At 34.7% G+C, this 14242-nt stretch overlaps 1 protein-coding gene and 1 non-coding gene across 2 annotated transcripts in view; both read left to right on the top strand.

Annotated features, from left to right (window-relative positions):
• Window positions 1-14242, top strand: part of EPM2A (EPM2A glucan phosphatase, laforin) — a 340229-nt gene that overhangs the window by 240418 nt on the left and 85569 nt on the right. The gene's annotated exons all lie outside the window — the stretch shown is intronic.
• Window positions 2604-2767, top strand: LOC118153418 (U1 spliceosomal RNA). The gene has a single exon (XR_004742647.1). It is a non-coding gene; the product is annotated as a U1 spliceosomal RNA (small nuclear RNA).

The following is a 14242-nucleotide window of genomic DNA, read 5'->3' as shown; positions in this document are numbered from 1 at the left end:
CATTGTATTTTAGCTTTGGTGGCTTTTATGAGGAACTTATAGTGTATGGTGATTGAAGGGATTTGAAGTATTGCTGTTTAAGCACAATATCATATTTTCATGATTATTATTTGGCTATAGAAATATGAATGTCCTCTGAATAAAACAGGTGACAGGAAATTTGAAGCTCTGGAGTATTATTTCTTATTTATCTGTGAAGGGCCATCATATAGTCAGGAAGAATATGATAGTATCTACTCTCAATATTACTATTCAAAATATCATAAAGACAAATAGAAAGAGGACAGACACATGTATTCACTGTTTACACAGGGATTAAACTACCATATATCCAAAATATATACATTAAACTACCATATATTTTGTATAAAATGTGATCACCTACCTAGAAAATCCAAGAAAATAAACTGAAAACAATGATTAAAACTAATAAGGAATTTGCATACAAATTTAATACACAATAACTTTCCATATAGGGTAATAATCAATTAGAACATACAACGGAACAATATCCCGATCAGAATAGCAGCAGAAACCAAAAAACAGGGAGAATTAAACCTAACAAAAGATCTAAACGACCATTATGAAAAACAATATAACACTCTTTGAAGGATATATAAATCAACCTAAATAAATGCAGAGGCACGGCATATTCCTGAAGAACAATATTTAACATTGTAAAGATGTTATTTCCCCCCAAATCTATAAATTTCGTACAATCTCATATAACATCTTAAAAGAAGACTTTATGGAACTTGACATGTTTAATTTAAAGTTCAATTGAAGAGAAAAATGTAATGATAGCAAAGACTATTGTGAGAATATCAAAAAGTGGCATTTGCACAATTTCATTAAAAATTACAGTGTAAAGGTGTATAGCAGCTAAACTTACCCTACTTTCATAGAAATTCAGGAAGAGGCAGCCTAATTGCACAGAAAAAGAGTGTAGATCAGGTCCAGCTACCTAGGACAATTTAATATGTGACAAAGGCAATGTCATATATTACCCTGTGGTGAAAATAATGGGAACAAATAGGCTATTAAATCAATAGTAGTGGGACAATTTCTTGATGATTTGGATAAGAAAGTTAAGTTTTTCCCAACCTCACACCCTCACAAAATTATTTTGAAATAGACCAAACAATTATATATAAATTACAGAAATATAAAATTATGTTTAGAAAATAAAGAGAATATTTATTTATAATTTAGGGCTTTGAAAGATTTTCTAAGAAAGCCCTAAATTCAGAATTCATAAAGGAGACAGTTGTCATATCTACCTGTATAAAAATTTTAAACTTTCATATTACAAAATTACAATAAATAAAGAAAAGTGACAGGCTGGGAGAAAATATGTTACACATGTAACTCTCAAAAGATTACTTACCATAATTTATAGAGACCATAAATTATAAAACAAAAAATTATTCAATGAACTAAATAACTAAAAATAGCTTAAAAACATTTTAAAAGATGCTCAACCTCATTAGCAAGCAAGAAAATGTAAATGAAAAGAAAATGACAATATTTTTCTCATTATTGTGGGAAAAAATAACAAACCTTAATTTCTTACAGTAGGTAATGATGATGTAAAACAAATACTGATTAACTCTGTAGTTGCATGGACAAGTTCTGTATTAGTCTGTTTACACACTGCTATAAAGAGTTTTCCTGAGACTGGGTCATTTATAAAGGAAAGAGGTTTAATTAACTCACAGTTCTGCATGGCTGCATAGGCCTCAGAAAACTTAAAATCATAGCAGAAGAGGAAGCAAGCACGTCTTACATGGTGGCAAGTGAGAGAGAGTGAGCAAGTGGGGAAAACTACTTTATAAACTGCCTCAGATCTCATGAGAACTCACTGTCACGAGAACAGCATGGGAAATCTGCCCCCATAATTCAATTACCACCCTCCCTTGATACATGGAAATTACAGGTGAAGCAGGCATGTCTTACATGGCAGCAGGCAAGAGAGAGAAAGAGAGAGAAGGTAAACTGCTACTTATAAAACCATCAGATCTCATGAGAACTCACTATCATGAGAACAGCATGGGAGAAACAGCCCCTGTGATCCAATCACCTTCTACCAGGTCCTTCCCCAGGCAGGTAGGGATTACAATTTGTATTAAATTTCAAGATGAAATTTGGGTGGTGACATAGCCAAACTATATTTGCAGGGAAAAATTTCAGGATCTAATAAAAATGTAATGTGCAGTCTTTCTAGTGCCTATGATACTACCTCTAGATGTCTTTTCTAGAGAAATAAGCCCTACTTCCCTAACGATGCAAATACAAGGATTAGACAGTTAACAAAACTACACTCAACCTACACATCCATTGGTAGTAAACTAGTTGAACTCCAGTGTATTTATACTGTAGAATAATGGCATAGATTATAAACATACCAGTCATGTATATGCCAACATGGAAAGCTCTCCAACACTTACGGCAAAATGAAAAAAGCAAATTACTGATATTAATTATAGACATGTCATTTGGTAAAATATGTGTTTAAAAACAAAATCATATGTATGTATGTGCAGACATGTACACACACACACACACACACATATGTTACATATTCCATGGGAGGTGATCTGGGGATACTTACCTGGCAGGTGAGATACTGTGATTATGAAGGTGGTTTACCCAGAGTGGGGCTTATCCATTGCACTCTGGATGTTCTGACCCCTGTGACTTCCTCTAATGTGGAAAACCCAATGGCATAATTTGTGGTAGTGAGGAACTTCTTTTACACTCTCCCTCAAAAGGAAATAAAAAAGTAAAAACAAACAAGAAAAAAAAAAGAAAGACAAAAGCAAAGCAAAGTTACCTGAAATAAATTAAAACCCACTTACTGTTAACCCTGATTACCTGTGAAGAGGGGAGTGCGATTCACCTAAAGTGAAATTGGACTATTCATTCTTACAATATAATGTTTCTGAGCTTGAATTTTTTAAATAAAATGTTTTTATATAATTAAAATTAAACCAATACAGATGTAAAGAAAGAAAAACTAGAAATGCGAGCAAATAAATATGACATTTTAATATTTGGAAAGAAATCTTGGTATTGAATCAAATATAGTGTAACTCAATTTGTGATACTAAGTACATTTATCTACTTGAATTGCATTTGGAGCAAAAGCAGAAAGGAGTCATTTTTATTGAGGCTTTAAATGAGAGTATTCAATAAGTTGTTGGTAGTGATAGATTTATGGGTCCAGAAAACTCTTGCACTGGGGTTTAGAGACGTGTTGACATAGTGTACATGCTTGTGGGAAGTGAGAGGAAGACTGCCTTTCAAGTGCACAGACTTACTGGGTTCTGGCGGTATTGACTGTCGTTCCCGCCTCAATAAGAATTCCAATAGACATCTGTGGGAGTCATAGCTGAGTTGAATATCAAGCTATATTTTAAATTATGAGCAAGATTCATTGCTTTTAATTCTTTGCTTACGGTAGGTATGTGATAAAATATTCTTTATAAAAACCCTTATGGGTAAGTAAGCTAGAAATACCCAATCTTTTGAGAGCTGATGAAAGAATATTCCCTGTGGAAAAATACATGTGTGTATTAAATGTATATACAATGTCTTTTATGTAAATTTTCCATTTACCTTCATGCAAAAAAGGAATAATATATTTGTTGCATGGGGTTGATCCTACCTACCCCAACCCCTGCAACAGGCAAACACACACATTTCTTTGGATCTTTTTAATTACCATACCCTGCTTGATACAGTCTCCAATTTTCTATCTGACAGTCCTGGAAATATCCAAAGTCCAAGACAGGAACTTTTGCAGCATAGTTATGTTTTGTTAATAAACATAAATTTGTATAAAACAACACATATTTGTTGGCATTTTAATGGTAGCGAATATGTATACACAGTGCCAAGCACTCTTCTAAGAGGAAACTGAAGAAAAGAGAATTTAAGGGACTTGCCCATGGTCCCATAGCTGGTAAGGAGCAGAACCTGGATTCAAATCTAGCAGCCTAGGCCCTGAGCTTACGCTTTTGCATACTGTGATATGTGGAAACTCCATGTCCCAATTCCTTTATGTGCCCATATCCTGGCTCTAAGGTGACAAAAGTTCTTTTTGTCATGGTTGAGTTTCCTGGTTGTTCTTGAAGATTCTTTGATTTCTTAAAGTCCCTCTGAAATTACTGTCCCAGCACCTCAAGAACCTGATGTCCTTTCTTATAGCTGGGGCTCACTACTGCCTCAATCCAAATACTTTGCTGGAAGTTAAGGAAACCAGTTCATTTTTGCTTGCACTCAGCATCTTTTCTGTTTGTTGTTTCAGACACCTTATTTATTGTCCTTTCTCTCTGTTTGTTGTTCCAGAGACCTTATTTATTTGTCCTTTCTCTCCTCCAGAAAGTCACTTTCAGATGTCTCAAGTGGCCTTTTCTCTAGACAGTTAACAGTCTCTTTTTCTTGTGACGCCATACACAACATATGGCATTGAGCTTTCTGGTTGTTGCTCAGTTATTAAAACTTAACAGTGATATTATGTATTGCAGCCCAATCCAGAGTGGAAAAAGAACAAGTTGTGTCTCTCCTTCAATCTCATCATCTTTGTTTCACTCACAGCTCTTCTCTGGCTTTTAACGAATTATGGCATTGCCTTTTAAAACTGCTCCCCAAATGTGAAAACCTCCCACCTGCCTGTTACTCACATGCATTCTCCAATCCTGACTGTATTGACTATGGTGCACTCAAAGCAAAAAAAAAAAAAGCCCATCACACACTTCAATCAAGTTCAAGTGACTAAGACTTCTACACAAGAACTGACTCATTGCCTGTGATTTTTGCTCAACTGCTTAAATTAGACAGGGGCATTGCTCTGGGCTAGAAATATTTTTTAGTCATCGAAGTATACTTACATCCTACTGTAAGTATATGTTCAGACACCATATCAACTCCTTTATAGTTGATAAAGGTTGAGAACACAAAAAGGATTTAAATACTTAGGCTGATGAATGAGGGAATTGGTGAGAAAAGAGGCCATATAATTCAAAGTATTTGATTGCTAGTTAGTAAGGCCAATAAATGAGGAACAAAACCACTAATTACTAGTTTTCCATTATTACTTCATGTTGATATGCTCTTGTTAGATATACCCGATCTACATGAAGTTTAGGTTGTTTTTTTTTTTGAGAGAATGTGTCTAGATTTGAATCTTGAAAATTAAAACTATAAAACATTACATTGATGATTTGTTAAAGAGAATGTTCCTTCTCTTAGACAGTTAAGTTTTTAAAAATGATTTTATACTGTTTTCCCTTAGGACTTAAGTAGTGTATACTAACATTCTAATCAAGTGAGTGATCTAGAGTCTAAGGCAGTCTTTTCACTAACACTGTTGTTCACTACCCACCCAGGCTCCCCATTATTCCCTATTCTGCATTTTCCATCTCATACAGGAATACAGGAAGGAAGGAAGGGAGGGAGGGAGGTAAACAAAGGATAATAATTCCCTTAATTCCCAAACTTTATATTGAGGACTTATTGTGCACTAACCTAATGTGAAGTGCTTTCTTTATATATACTTATCCACTTTCATCCAGTTTAATGCAAGATTAAAAGCTAGCATTTTCAAACTGTAAGAAACCTAAATAATTATATATTCTTTTTATTTTATAGCTGGGAAGACTATGATTAGGAAGGATAAGAAACTTGGAGGATCATACAGTTATTGGTGACAATCTCAGGGAAAAGTGACAAACCTCTCTACTTTTGGTTGAAGGGTTTCCCTACAATTTCTATTGATATTCCACCAGAAAGAACTCTTGGTAAAAGACATATTCAGCATAAATCACATGATGTACAAAGTGCAAGAAACTCTTTAATTCAGACACCATATCAACTCCTTTATAGCTAAAGATGATGATAATGAGTCCTTACTTATCTCCTCTGAGAGGAGCAGGAGGAACTAGTGTTTTCTATTATGCTTAGTTTAAGCTTTTAAAAAATTCTTAATTCTGACTATTTTTGATACTAGAATGAATGTTAACCTTAAGATATGGAATCCTATGTTTATTTTTAGCTCAGTATTAACTCCCAAACTTAATTAAAATGCTAAATGGTTTGGACCTCTGTTTCATAAATTGCTAAATGAGAGGGTTGGAAAGACCATTAAAGACTTTTTCAGCTTTAATGGAAACCACGTCCTATCTAAGCAGATTATAAAGGGTGAAAAATAATTTTTACAGATTAATTTTCTAAATTAATGACTGTGATAATTTGGTAAAGTTATATGTGCAGATAGGGAATAGAAGTGTTGTATAGTATAGTATAGCATAGTGTAGTGTAGTGTAGTATAAATGGAGTGTATAGTAAAAGAAGAGATTGCAGTAAGATGGTAGCCATCATTGAAAAAATAAATTCGTAAGGGCATAAATATTTGGAGAGGATCCAGGAACATTAGTGTCAAATTATTTGAATATTATTTAAATAATTTCCTATTTCAGAATCTTTTACGACCTTTTGAAAAAGTCCTGAATTAATACATTTTGATATTGAGTTGATTGGAAAGTCACCACTTGAACAAAGTTGAATGAATAAATACAGAAGTGTGATAATAAACAGCCTCTCGCAACATTTCTGAGTTTTACAAGCATGATTCTCAAAGCCTGAATGCAACTCTGGTTAGTGAGATGCATTCTAAGCATTGTCCTCAGGGACTGATAAAGATTCCCACCTCATCCAAATTTTAGTCTGACTCTTCTGAGTTCCCTTCTCAATTAGGCATCAGCCTTGTCTTGCCTTTTTAGCAAGAATATCCCCATCCTTGATATCGCCTCTTAGTAATTTCCCATCCACTGACCCCCCCTCTCTTTGCCCATTGGCTATATATTCCTGCTGTCCATATTGTATTCAGAGTTGTGTTCCATCTGTATCCTCTATTGCAATAGTCTTGAAGAAATCCTTCTTTGCCATTTTAATTTGTGGTGAGCAATTTTTCTGTGACATAAATTTAGGTGGATGACTCAAAACAGTGTCTTTTCCACTTCTAAAGGGCCTACCTGTTTACCTACAAGGTACATAGGTCACTGCCTCCAAGACTATGAAGAATGTATGCCTGAGGAAATTGAAGTTTGATAGTTTTACAAGAAAACTTAGTAGTCCTTTGATTTCTCTCCAAGAAAATATATATTTGGCACATCTTTGCTAGTGTGTTTGAAGCAAGGAAATTTATGCTAGTGCCTAAAGAACTATCAGCGAAGAAATTGCCTGGCAACAGCAATAGAACTAGAGAGGGAGATATCTCTTTCATCAGGATTTTTCAGTTCCCTATACATGCAAACAGGTGCTCTGACCAGGTTGGACTGATCAATGGATAAATTTGTCCTGTGAAGTTAGATGACCCCCCACTTCCTATCTCCCCCAAACTCTTATTTTCTCACACTGTATCTATCCCCTATTCTGATAAACTAGGGGTTTGGCTACAGGGAGACATTTGTAACTGCCATTGTGATTTATAGTAGGCAAGACTAAATCTAAGAAGTGATATCCTAATGCCTTGAGAGATAAATTCATCACAAGAGGAAAAGTCATCTTGCTTGTTAAATCCAGCATAGGAATAGAATCGAAATGCTCCTTCTTGGCCTGTTAGCACCTGGGGAGAAGAAAGACTGTGTGTAAGAATAAATAGAGCTTTTCTTCAATAGAAATACTGAGGGACAAAATAGCATTCAACTTCTCCAACTGAGCTCAACACAGAGGGAATAGACATTATATTTACTTTTCTGGAACACTTTTTGTTGCACTGAGAGAATTGGCAATGATTGGCACTGAGGAATGGTGGCTGATTACCAGTAACACGTGACTAATGATAGACAAACACATGGACATATACTTAAGTAAAACATTGGGAATTCCTTGAAATACTCTAAGAATGGGAACTCTTAAAAGGTCTGGACTTTCCATATAGGTGAGTATAGCACTGAAACTCTCTGGATTTGAGTATTAATATTAATGATACTAACTGGATTCAGAAGCTTGGAATGTTTTGAATATTTCATTTGATATGAAAGGCACTGCTGATACAAGTTACATAGATTTTATAAATATTGTCTAATAGGTTTCTTGTTTTATTTATTCTACTCAGTATTACATTTGTATCTGAAGAGATCTTAATAATTCTCTCCATTCAGACAACTGTATCTTGACAAATATCACAAATATAAAGGTTTTATCATGGGAATCACATATTTTCGTAACACATGTCAGACTGGCTGCTCAGAAGAAAAATGAGCCCATATCTGGAAGTCAGGAGAAGGAATTCCAGTCCCTGCCATGTACCCATCTGACTGCATCTCTATGTCACCTCATTTCTCTGGCCTCTGGGTTCTGATTGGCCTCTTAGAATATCTCAAAATGATCATCACTGTTTTATACATGCAACAAAAATTAAGTGAGTGAATTACGTGATGTGAATGTAAAAGACATGCACTGGTAGCAGTTTTTCAGAAGATACATTAAAGGCAGAATTATCGGGTTTTTTTTTTTCTTTTTCTTTCTTTCTTTATTTTTTTGAGATAGAGTCACTCTATTGCCCAGGCTGGAGTGCAGTGGCATATCTCAGCTCACTGCAACCTCCGCCTCACAGGTTCAAGTGATTCTCCTGCCTCAGCCTCCCAAGTAGCTGGGACTACAGGCATGCACCACCACACCTGGCTAATGTTTGTATTTTTAGTACCTAAGGGGTTTTACCATGTTGGCCAGGCTCCTGACCTTAAGTGATCCACCTGCCTCAGCCTCCCAAAGTGTTGATATTACAGCCATGAGCCTCCACACCCTGCCAAAGACAGAATTAACTTATTTCAACTCTGATGACTTATTAGCAGAAAATCTTTGGGCAAATTAAATTTTTGCTTCTATTATCTATAAAGTAAGATTAATTATTTAACCTATCAGGTTGTTGTGAGCATGAAGTGAGCTGATATATGTTAAACTCATAAACCTCACTTAGCACATAATAAACAGTCAAATATGAGTATTTAAGGTTTGAAACTTTTGTTTTCTCATAGTCTATTCAAATTTTTAATAGTTCAATATTATACTGTTGTCTTACTTTCCTTGATAACATCTGTAAAGTGGCTTGAGATAGAAATGTCTAAAATACATGCATTGAAAATTTCAAGGTGATCCATATTGGGACAGATGTACGAATAAACATGTAATGCTATCTGACAGTAGAATGAAAATTAGTGGAAAAATAAGAATATTTATTTGTTCTTATTTTCTTTTCATTCTGGCATTCATGTAAGTGTGTATCACACTTTTGTAAATAAAACCAAATCCCTTCAATTTTCACACTCATATTCGCTGCCTCCAATTCCTCTTAAGTTTTTCCTTTCTTTGGTACATGATAAGCTCTGGTAAGTTTGTAGAAATTGTCACTATTCATTAGAGGGAAAAAAATGGAATGGAAATGGCCAAATGAAATAATCCAGAATTTGTGGCAAGAGAAGCACACACTGGATTTTTCATTAGATGGAAAACTCTATTCATTTGGAAAGTTGTTCTTTATCCTTTTCTCTTTTTCTCTCTATGTCTCTGTCTCTTTCCTTCTTCTTGAAGATTCTGAGGAGTTGAAAATGGTACAACTATAGATTAGTCTTTTCGCAAGCATTCATTCATCCCAAAAATTTTATTTGGTACCTACTACGTACTGGGTACCAAGTGTAATATTTTAAGATTAGGGTAACTACCATGGGTCGGCAATTGGTCATTTCTATTGTATTTTCTACATTTATTTATAATAAGTAGGTCATTACTATCATAGCAGTAAATTTACCTCAAGGTCTTCTACCTCATAAATCACTTTCTGACAGCCATGCAGGTCACAGGTAACTCACCAGGCATTGCCCTTCTTCTTCACTTCAGTGTGCACATTTAGATACAGCTAGAATAACACAAAAGAGGGTTTTAATTTTTTTTAAATCACAGTAATTTGCTAAAAAATATCAACATCATAATAACTTATTCTCCAAGGAATATCTAGGGAAATTTTAAATCCATTCTACCATGATTATTAGAGACATGAATTTTGCTTCCTAAAACTGAACATTTAAATAGTCCCAAGGAATTATTGAGTTTATAAATTTATAGTCTCATGTCTGAATGTTTTAATGTATAGATTTTTCAGAAAATTTGTAAAAGCCAATATTCCTTATAAATAATTTACCAATAAACCTTCAGAATATGAAACAACCAACTATCTCATTCCCAACATACTATTCACTAAAATTAAAATATTTGGAGAAACAAGTATTGTAAAATAAAATGATTTCATATACTGAAAATTTTTTAGTGATGGCCAGGTACAGTGGCTCATGCATGTAATCCCAGCACTTTGGGAAGCTGAGGTGGGTAGATCACCTCAGGTCAGAAGATCAGCCTGGCCAACATGGTGCAACCCTGTCTCTAATAAACCCACAAAAATTAGCTGGGCATGGTGGTGGGTGCCTATAATTCCAGCTGCTCAGGGGGCTGAGGCAAGGGAACTGCTTGAACCCAGGAGGCAGAGGTTGCAGTGAGCTGAGATCTTGTCACTGCACTCTAGCCTGAGCAATAGACTGAGAGTCAGTCTTAATAAAGAGAAAAAAAAATTTTAGTTGCATATTTTAAAATGAAAATTCTAAATCATATAAGTAAACAGTTGTTTTTTCTTTTACTTTTACATTAAAAGCACTGTTTATTCACTTATGAACACATAAATACACATATTTACTATCAATATTTAATATATATTGATTTTGAGGGAAATACATAAACGATACTTCTATGTTTTACAAATTCCATTTGTTACCACAACACAATTTTAAGCAATCCCATATGATTTAGAGTCAATATTCCTATTATCACATTCTCTGATACAAATAAGTATATATTTGTGTATTCATACACATACATCTATGTTTATATATGTATACCCACATATGTACATATGGACATAGATAGATATACAATTTTTGTGCATAATTGTAAAATTTCCAGACATATTTAGTTTTTCTAGTCATTCTTTGTTACTAATATTCACTTTAAATTCACTGAGGTCAAAGGAGTTCAATTATATACCAATCCTTTGCAATTTGTTGATGTTAAATTTATGGATATGGCATAGGATCAATTTTCATGAATGTTCCATGTGTTCTCAAAAAAAAAAGAGGATTCTACCATTGCTGGGTATAAGTTTCATATATGTCCATGTGAATCACCCAAGTAGTGTGAATTTAGATTTGAAGCCTACTGCAAGGGCTAGCTTGGGATTATAGAAAATCAAAGAAGAATTTTTCTCTCCACTTGGCATTTGATGTGAAATAGGAAAGTTTTTTCAGTATCCTTTACATAGCAAGGTTTAGTTCGAATTCTCCCTTTTGCTGGGAGTGTTTAGTTCTAATCCTCACATTTACTGTGAGTCCAGCATCTATGGGGTCATCTCTTAGTATGTTCACTACCTTGGGAACATGCTGTCTTTCCTCTCCCCTCTCCCACACCCTTCATACCACCATGGAAGCTTGAGATAAATAGAAGTGAGTTGTCATCCACAAGATAAAAACAAGCTTTGGGGCTTGCTGACCTGGTTTCCTGCTATCATTAGAATATTTGGGGGCTTTTAAACTTTATTGATTTCCTAAAAGTTCAGGAATGCACTTGGAATGATGTTATACACATTTTAAAATATTTTTCCAGCAATTTAGTTACTTCCATAACTTCTAGCTCTTGGGAAGATTATTCTGTGTGACTAATCTACCATATTATTGAAAACAGAAGCACCTGACATTTTTCTTAATAAGGAAGTGACATGCTGAATTTTGAAATCTTTCATAGAAGACCAGTTTGATTTAATACTACAGACATATTATTAGATACTAATGGAATCAACAAAAGTGTCAAGAACAGATGGGAGTAATTCTCTTCTACCTGGAATAATGGATGAAAAACTCATAAGATGTGCTTAGGTTTTCCTTTCTTCTTATTTTAAAGATATGGATTAGACACACTCAAATGAGAATACATTTGTTAAAGAAAACGCCAACATGAAATAATTTAAAAATAGTTTAAAGTTAGGAGAACACAATACTCCCTCAAAACAATAATTCTCAGAGCCTTTTATAGGAAAAGAGCATAAGCAACATTAACACATAGGAATGAACTTGGTTTATCAGTATTTTACTCTGGGTTTTCGGGTAATAATTATGCAGCCACATGCTAATAAAAAGCACTCATGAGTTAAGTCCTTTTTGGTCTGCTATCCTGAAATTGCCAGACTCTGAAATGAGGAGGCAGACACAGTGAGGGAATTAAAAAGGAAAGCATTTCCTCAGGAAATTCTACTCTCCTTAATCCAATCTTTGCACAGCTGCAATACAATTAAGCAACACCAGGGGCAAGTTACAGCAAGAGGGTTTTATCTGTTGTCTTTTCGTTTTTGTTTGTTTTTGTTAACCATGTGACAGTGTATCTATTAGAAAAAAAAAGCATCAGAAATTGACTCTCTCAAAAACCCTCCAAGAATTTTTTAAAAATTTAATTTCAAAACAACAGGGAATGAGAAATCATCTGAGTGGGAAATTTTCAATGATGAGAATCTTTTTCCCCCTACCTCCATTCTCTTAACCAACTTCAGGGATTTATCTCATGTAATATTTTTTATGAACTAATCTGATAGAAAACAATTTCATAGATATAATCCTACTTAAAGATGACATTATGCTTTTCTGGGCAATAAATTGTGTGAGCACTAGGATAAATTACAGGAAGAGATTGTGAGCCTGTTGGACAAGTAAAGGGCATGGGAAGTTTTAGAAACAGTATTTCAAAGGTAAGAGACTTTGGAAAACAACTTTAACAATAAATATAGGATTAAGGTCCTTCATCTACATGTTACGGTGTGCAAAATGCTTGGAAGTCCTGAGTACTCATGACCTAAAACCAACAAGTTCAACAAAAGCTTTATGTCATTGCAATTAAGAGGGAAAGAATGGAGTTTCACGTAAGTAGATGTTTGATTTGCAAAGCACCAGGAAATGCCCCATATCCCAAAGTAGTCTCCCATACCAGGTGGACACACACTCAGCCCAATTGGTAGGTGTATTTTACTCCTAGAGATATATTAAAAATAGGCAATACTTCTGCAGAAATATTTAAGTTCAGACATTACTTGAAAATATACAATTATATTTAATCTGTTTAAATCTGGATTTTATCTCTACTGTAAAGTAGAGAACAACATCTGAAATTTAGACAGAAATGGACATATTAGCTACCGGCAGTAAAAAAACAGAATTGAAAAGGCCCTTGGAGATGATCAGGCTAACACAGGTCACACAGCAGGTAAAGAAAAGGAGCATGATTTTGTGGAGATGGAAATGTATTTGTTAAGGGCAAGGACAGAGATCTGGCTAGGCCCACAATTGCAGGAAGTATAGTTTTGACGTCAGAGGCTGATGTATGGATTTGGAGAATGGGATATGGATGTAAACTCTCAATCTCAAGAAATATCCTGACAGGCCACTGTTAACAGAGCAGGGTGTAAATGAGAGGGGTAGACCAGGGAAGAATGAATGGCTGTACTGATACAGGAAGGAGAATGCTAGGGAGAAAATTTCAGAAGAGAAAACAATAATGAAGAGTTGAAAAGAAGGATTCTACCCAACGATTTTCTAGAGCAGAAGCTTGCAATGCTTTTGATCTCAGAAACCTTTTAGACTCCTTAAAATCAATGGAGATCAAAAGGCTTTTATTATGCTGGTGTGTGTTTTGTATACTGATACATGCTGCTGATATACATTCATATTTACTGTAATACAAATTAAGAAATAATTTAGACCGAATATTGGCCTGCCTTGCTAGGTTGGGGAAGTTTTCCTGGATAATATCCTGAAGAGTATTTTCCTGGTTAATAAATGGTGTTGGGAAAACTGGCTAGCTATGTGCAGAAAGCAGAAACTGGACCCCTTCCTGACATCTTACACTAAAATTAACTCCAGATGGATTAAAGACTTAAACATAAGACCTAACACCATAAAAACCCTAGAAGAAAATCTAGGCAAAACCATTCAGGACATAGGTGTAGGCAAGGACTTCATGACCAAAACACCAAAAGCACTGGCAACAAAAGCAAAAATAGACAAATGGGACCTAATCAAACTCCAGAGCTTCTGCACAGTAAAAGAAACAGTCATTAGAGTGAATCGGCAACCAAAAGAATGGGAAAAAATTT

Source organism: Callithrix jacchus, chromosome 4 (assembly GCF_049354715.1).
Source record: "Callithrix jacchus isolate 240 chromosome 4, calJac240_pri, whole genome shotgun sequence".
NCBI lineage: Eukaryota > Metazoa > Chordata > Mammalia > Primates > Cebidae > Callithrix > Callithrix jacchus.
The sequence above is the reverse complement of the archived record's forward strand: the minus strand, read 5'-3'. Positions and strand labels throughout refer to the sequence as shown.